At 34.4% G+C, this 7,363-nt stretch overlaps 1 pseudogene; it reads right to left on the bottom strand.

Annotated features, from left to right (window-relative positions):
- Positions 1-6,038: 6,038 nt before the first annotated feature.
- Positions 6,039-6,967, bottom strand: LOC148045560 (SCAN domain-containing protein 3-like; annotated as a pseudogene).
- Between the last annotated feature and the right edge of the window lie 396 nt (positions 6,968-7,363).

Below are 7,363 nucleotides of genomic sequence, written 5' to 3'. Positions count from 1 at the left end.
AAACTTAGCAGAGATGGCTAAAATATCAGCATATCTAAAGGATCACTCAGATGAGAAATATAAACTGGAGTGGAGATGGATCGATTATATTCAAAATAAATGTGGGACTAACAAATTCCAGATAGCTTATGATTGAAGAAACAAGGAATGATATAATCTGTTTAGAGTTAGCTTAACAAAGGGGAGTTAAAGTACAAGTGAAGGATGATGTTAAACTTTTTTTAGTTTACTTTAGAGTATGATTGTTAAAGATATATGCCCTGTATTTGCTCTGGGAAGTTGGGGGGGGGAGGTTGGGGGGGGGAAAGGATTCGGGGGGAGGGCGGGAGAGGGGAGGTAAATATTTGTAAAAGCTTTTTAAAATTTTCAATAAAAAAAAAGATATGGTTCTGTTGATATGAATGAGCACTGAGACTTTCTCTGTCCTTCCCCCTTTCTATTTGTTTTCTCCTGATAACTATTACCAGTTATTATTGAATAACTTAGAGATATATATAGATATTATTTAAGTTGCTTATATTGCTTTAAGACTACTGTTTGTATATTAATATAGATAGAACAAGCTAAGTTAAGGAATCATTTAAAAGGGAAAGATATTGGATGTTAATTTGGGATAACATATATAAGATATTAAAAGAACAAGATAAAATTGTAAAAGAGATGGTGAATATCACAACAGCACTGAGATCTGGGAAAAAGACAATTGTAAACCAGTGACAAATCCAGAGACAAAGGTTTTGATTGCTTCTCCAGCATCCCAAAGGTCAACAGAAGAAATGACTACAATGGAAAAACCAAATTCTGGATCAAATATCGAAAATGTGCAGACAGCGCTGCTAATTATCCAAGAAACTATAATTAAGCTTCAAGAAGCAGTAGCTAAAAACCACAATGAAATGAAAATGGATATGAATGAAATGAAAATAGAGATGAGTGAAATGAAAAATGAAGTTAAAAACGACATACAGAAATTAGATGACAAAATGGGAATTATAGAACAAACACTGGAAAAAAATGAACAGTCAATAAAAGCGGTAGAAAAAAGAACAGAACAAACAGAAGAAACTAGACTTAGTTGAACAGCAGATGAAAACATCAAGCAAAAACTTAGAAGACTCTCTCATCCACCTGGAAATGGACCGTGCAGCATTTTACCATGTAATAGAGACAAAAGAGGAAGATCTACCAATGATAATGTCGGGATTAATAGTAGAGATGTTAAAAAGAGACAGACATGAGATTCTAAATGAGTTGGATGATATATACAGGAAAAGCACCAATTATGCCAGAAAACACTGATTGCTCAGAGAAGTACACATCAGATTCGCAAGGAAAAAAGTAAGAGATATAATTTATAAAATAACAAGAGATGAGCCAATAATGTACAAAGGGAAAAAGATGGGATAAAGACAAATTTAATTTATGCAAACCCATAGGGAAGAATATTAATGATAGAGATATGGATAAATCAAAAATCAATACTACTGGTAGCAATATACGCCCCAAATGAAAATCAGAAGGACTTTTATAAAAAATTACATGAAAAAATTAGAGAAATTGGAGTGAGGAATATCTGCATAATAAGAGATTATAATGCCACAGTAGACAGTAAAAAAGATTACATAAGTGACAAAAAAACTTTTAAAAAAGTATTACCAACAACCTGTTTTGAGATAATGGAGGAATTAAACTTGATAGATATTTGGAGAAAAATGGAACCAGAAAAAAAAATTACTTTTTATTCCAACCCACACCAATCTTGGTCACGGATTGATATGGCATGGATGAATGGAGAAATTGGGGCAGAAATACATACAATTGAAATATTACCAAATACTTGGGCAGATCATAACCCCATTAAAATAATCTGGAAAGGGGAAAAAAAGACTAGGCGAAGATGGATGTTAAAGCTGCAAATATCAAAAGAAAAAGAATTTATTCAAAAATGTAGAAACGAATTGGCATTATTCCTTAAGGAAAACACAAAAGAACAGACAACTATACAAACTATATGGGACACCATGAAAACTTATTCCCGTGGAATTATTATAGCACATTCAGCAAAAAGAAATAAAGAAAAATGGGCACAACAGAAGATATTAGAGGAGGAAATCAAAAATTTAGAAATAGAATTACAAAATAAGCCACAAAGTGACAAAATCAGAAAGGATTGGATGTTAACAAAACATAAATTAAATATATTAGACCAGGAAAAATGGTAAAGGGCCTAAAACTAACAAAACAAAACTTCTTTGAGCAAGCAAATAAACCAGGGAGGTGGCTGTCATATAGATTGAGAAAAGAAAGGAAAAAAAGATTAATATATGAACTTCAAGAGGAAACTGGTGAACTACAACATACAATAGAAGGGAAGAAAAAGATTGCATACAAGTATTTTGAGAATCTGTATAAAGGGGAACAAGTAGATGGAAAACAAATAAAAGAATATTTAATGGAGAAGAAACCCCAACAATAGCAGAAGATATGAAAGAAATGTTGTCAAAAAAATATATAACGAAACTAGAATTGAAACAGGCGATTCAGAAACAGAAAAATAATAAAAGGCCCAGATGGATTCCCAGCAGAATGGTACAAAATAATAGATGAATTGAATGCTGGAGATGTATAATGAGGCACTGATGAAAGCAAAAATACCGGAGTCATGGAGGGAAGCACATATTACATTAATATTTAAAGAAGGTGCAAATAAAAAACAGATTCAAAACTATAGGCCAATCTCATTGTTGAATGCCGACTATAAAATATTCACAACAATAATAGCGGAGAGATTGAAAAAACTATTAAATGGCTATATACATCCAGACCAAAATGGATTTCTCCCAACAAGACAAATCAGGAATAACACTAGAATAATAGCAAATATTTTAGAGTACAATGAGGCGCATCCAGAGAAACAAATGGCACTCGTCTTTCTGGATGCACAGAAGGCATTTGACAATTTAAATTGGGAATTAATGATACAACAAATTAAGAATATGAAATTAGGAGACCAATTTTAAAGATTAATAGAAACAATATACTCCACCCAATAGGCAAATATATTATTAAATGGGGAAAGTACTGAGACCTTTAAAATAATGAAAGGAGTAAGGCAGGGATGCCCACTATCACCTCTGCTCTTCATCCTGACGCTTGAAAATCTTTTAATAAGAATTAGACAAAATTCGGAGATAAGAGGAACTAAAATTAAAAAAGAGGAATATAAAATCCAGGCCTCTGCAGACGATTTGGTATTCATTATAGAAGACCCACTAGAAACAGGAAATAGCTTAATGCGAGAACTAGGAAAATATGGAGATGTAGCAGGGTTAAAGATTACTAGAGAAAAGACAAATGATAACTAAAAATTTGAAGGAAGAACAAAATAAAGAATTAGAAAGAATAATAGGACTGCAAGTGACAAAGAAAGTTAAATATCTTGGAATACGGCTAATTGCAAAGTGCTCAACTATAAAAGAAAATAATTATACAAAATTAGTGCAACAAATAAAACAAGATCTAGAACTATGGGGGAAACTACAACTAATATTATTAGGGAAAGTAGCAGCGATAAAAATGAATGACTATTATACCTATTTCAAACAATCCCCATAAAATTAGGGAAAAAAATTTTCGCCGAATTGAATAAGATTATATTAAAATTTATATGGCAAGGGAAGAAAGCCAGGATAAAGTTGAAAGTTCTACAGGATGACAGAAGCAGAGGTGGTATGGGACTCCCAAACTGGGAGCTTTATTACAAAGCAGCAGCACTAACATGGATCAGGGATTGGATAAATTTAAAAAATAAAAGAATACTAACATTAGAGGGCCACGATTTGCAAATGGGATGGCATTTTTTCCTATGGGAAGAGGGTAAAAAGAAACAAAAATACTTTCACAGACACTATATTAGAGATGCATTGATACAGGTCTGGAATAAAATTAGAGAAAAACATTACATGAAAATACCGACATGGCTTTCCACTATGGAAGCCATGACACATCCCAATACACTAGATCTATCGAAAATGGTTAGATATAGTGAAATTTTAGACAGCCAAGGGAATTTGAAAACAAATCCAGAATTAAAGGAGCAAAATATAAATATAGATTGGTGGCCATATCTCCAACTATAATTGAAATACAAAAAAGAAGTAAAAATATGGAATATACACAGAATTATAACAAATAAAATTTTAATTGGCCCTGAAAATAAATTCATAACAAAAATTTACAAATATTTATTAGAAGTAACATTAGAAGAAGAAAAAGTTAAAGGTTGCATGATAGCGTGGGTCAAAAACTTTGGCTACAACATAGATCTAGTAGATTGGGAAAGAATTTGGAACACAAATTATAAACTAACACGATCAGCAGCACTTAAAGAAAATATATACAAAATCTTTTATTGTTGGCATTTATCACCAACAAGATTGGCTAAAATGTACCCAAACATGAAGCCACCTGGTGGAAGTGTAAAAAAGTACAAGGGACTTATTATCACATATGGTGGACCTGCCCGGAAACTCAAAAATATTGGACAAAAATTTGGAAATGGGTGCAAGAAATTACAGGAGAACAGATAAAATACAAACCCGAAATCTTTCTACTAGGAATAATCAAAGGGAAATATACAAAGAAAATTAAGTACATATTAACACATCTGCTAACTGCAGCTAGAATAGCATTTGCCCAATGCTGGAAACAAAATAATACCCCCTCGGACGAATTAATGATAAAAAAAACTTTGGATTGTGCAGAGATGGACAAATTAACACTGAAATTAAAAGATAAAGAAGAGTTGGAATATTATGAAATTTGGAACAATTGGTACAAATGGTTGCAAAACAGGAATAAAATTAATTAAGCCAAGAAACAATATATATACATATATATAGAACTGTGTATAAAGTGTGTAAATATAGAAGCAAAATATTATATACATGTACAGGTATGAGATAACAATGTTGATGTAATGACTGTAAGGTGTTGTAGAAGGGAAAAAATAATAAAAAAAATCTGCAAAAAAAAAAAGTACAATACAAAGAGACACAATTTTTTTTACAGAGCACAACAAGAATTCAAAAACGAAGCCGAAAACTCAAACTGGAACATGAAATCCAATGCAAGCAAATACAACGATAAGAGCTGAGACAATTATTAGTGAAGAAAATGTATGTACACAAAAAGCAAAAAAAGAACATCAATGGCTGCCTTGTGCTTGGTGAGCTGATGCCAATTTCTTGATGTATGGAACCATTTTTGTTAATTTCATTCTTAATTCGCCGCGTTCAGAGATCTTCAACATGTTCCTTGACTTAGAAAGGATCTGTTGGACAGCACTGAATCCCCTCTCCACTAAGTAAGTGGAAGGAAAGGCTAAAAGAAGCAACTTAACTTCCTCCCACAATATTGGGAAAGTGTTCCTCATTTTTACCCAAAAAGCTTCGCAGCCGTAACTCTGAAAATGTGATTGGGCTTCACAGTCATATTTCAGATTTGTCAGTGGCTCTTGCAGTTTGGGATGAAGTTGTCTGCTGTGAAAGGATTTAGCACTCAAGTGGGCACTTCCAGATTCATCAGATCATAGAATCTGGCTTCTTTTGGTTGCTTCAAATGGCAGCAAAAAACGTCCAAATCTTCTGCTTGGAGTTGATGTTCATTACAAAGGCTTGGGAACTGATACAGCTCCTGGCGACTCATATTGCTTGCAAGGAGGTCCAATTTTGAAATAAATGAGCAGATTACTCCTTTGGCCATAAGAAAATTGATTTTATCTCCTTGCAGCTTTACTTTCACTTCATTCAGCTTGTCAAAAACATCAGCGAGATAAGCTACATCCAGACATCGAAGTTTAGGAGAACTGCTTAGACTTGGATCAATGGATTCAAGAAATTCGACAGCTGTGTCAAAAAGTTCGTCGAATCGCCACACTTTCCTTTTGAAAGCCACCTTACTTCAGTGTGCAAAAGGAGACGCTCAAACTCCTCATTATTTTGTTCACAAAGCTTGTGAAATGTCGGTTGTTCAAGGTCTTAAAGCATTGCATTTGACTTAATTTTATTCACAGCGTTAAAAACGTAATGTATAGACTCATGCAAACGGCCACTCAAATTTTTGGATACAAGGTGCTGTCTATGAACGATGCAATGGACAGTCATAACTCCAGGTACAACCAATTTTAGATGAGCTTGAAAACTGCGATATCATCCAACCATGGATGCAGCTCCGTTGGTTGCACATGCCACCACATTTGTCAAAGGGATGTTTTTCTCATTAAAAAACTCTTCAACCTTTTTAAATATTGAAGAACCTTTTGTGTCAGTGGCTAAATTTTGAGCAAATAACAGTTCTTCCCTGATCTCTTCATTTCCATTGATGAAATGGACATAAGCCAATAACAAGGCTTCATTTTCACGAATCGTTGACTCATCAATCTGCATCACGAATTCTGTACTTTTCAAGGTGTCAATAAGCTTTTCTTCCACTTCAGCAGCCATTTCATCAATTCTTTTGATACAATGTCATTGCTCAAAGGAATTGATTTCGTGAAAGTGCTTGTGCTGGGCCCCAACATGGTGGCAACAACCTGTTTCACTGCTGGTAAAATCAGCATTTCTCCAATAGTGTGAGGTTTACCACATTTTGCTATCAACAAAGATACTTCATAGGAACAAATGAGCCCCTTGTCGTCGTTGAGTGACGATTTTCCAAATAACTTCTCAACAGTGCTGTGACCCTCAAACTTGACCTTTAAGGATTGGAAAAATGATACCGGTTTGTCGGCTTTATCCGAATGAATTCTTACCAAATGGTTTTTCAGTTGGGAAGGCTTCATCGCTTCATTTGAAAATGTTTTGTCACAAAGAAGACAAAATGGAAGCTGTATGTTGGAAGGAGATGGAATGAATCCCGATTTTAGGTATTCCGTTGAATATTGGCGACACTTTCTCTTCTCGGACATGTTGAGAGGTCTTCGAAATGAAAGGCACCAACTGCAAATTAAATTTTTGACTGCACTGGAACACTATAAAACACATGTGGACGTCGATAAACCTGGTTTCAAGAGTTACATTGACATTACAGCTGATATCACAAGGGACAGCCACTCAGCATGCGAAAGAAGTGCTCACCCCTCCATCACTGCCCATTCTGGCCAGTGGTGCACCACTGTATGGGTAGAGTGAGGAGGCTGCTGTGCAACGTGCATGAAGATGAGCAATGCATATTCACATATGTATGACATTCTGTACTGAAGCTAGCTGGAGGAACATTTTAAAACACAATTCAATCCACTAATAGCGAGCGATCTGATGTTTTTGTACGACAGATATACAGCGGTTCACTGTACGAAAAAAGT

Source organism: Thamnophis sirtalis, unplaced genomic scaffold (genome assembly GCF_051295495.1).
Source record: "Thamnophis sirtalis isolate CommonGarterSnake01/CBP01778 unplaced genomic scaffold, rThaSir2_p1.2 scaffold_5, whole genome shotgun sequence".
NCBI lineage: Eukaryota > Metazoa > Chordata > Lepidosauria > Squamata > Natricidae > Thamnophis > Thamnophis sirtalis.
This window is presented reverse-complemented; position numbering and strand designations above follow the sequence as displayed.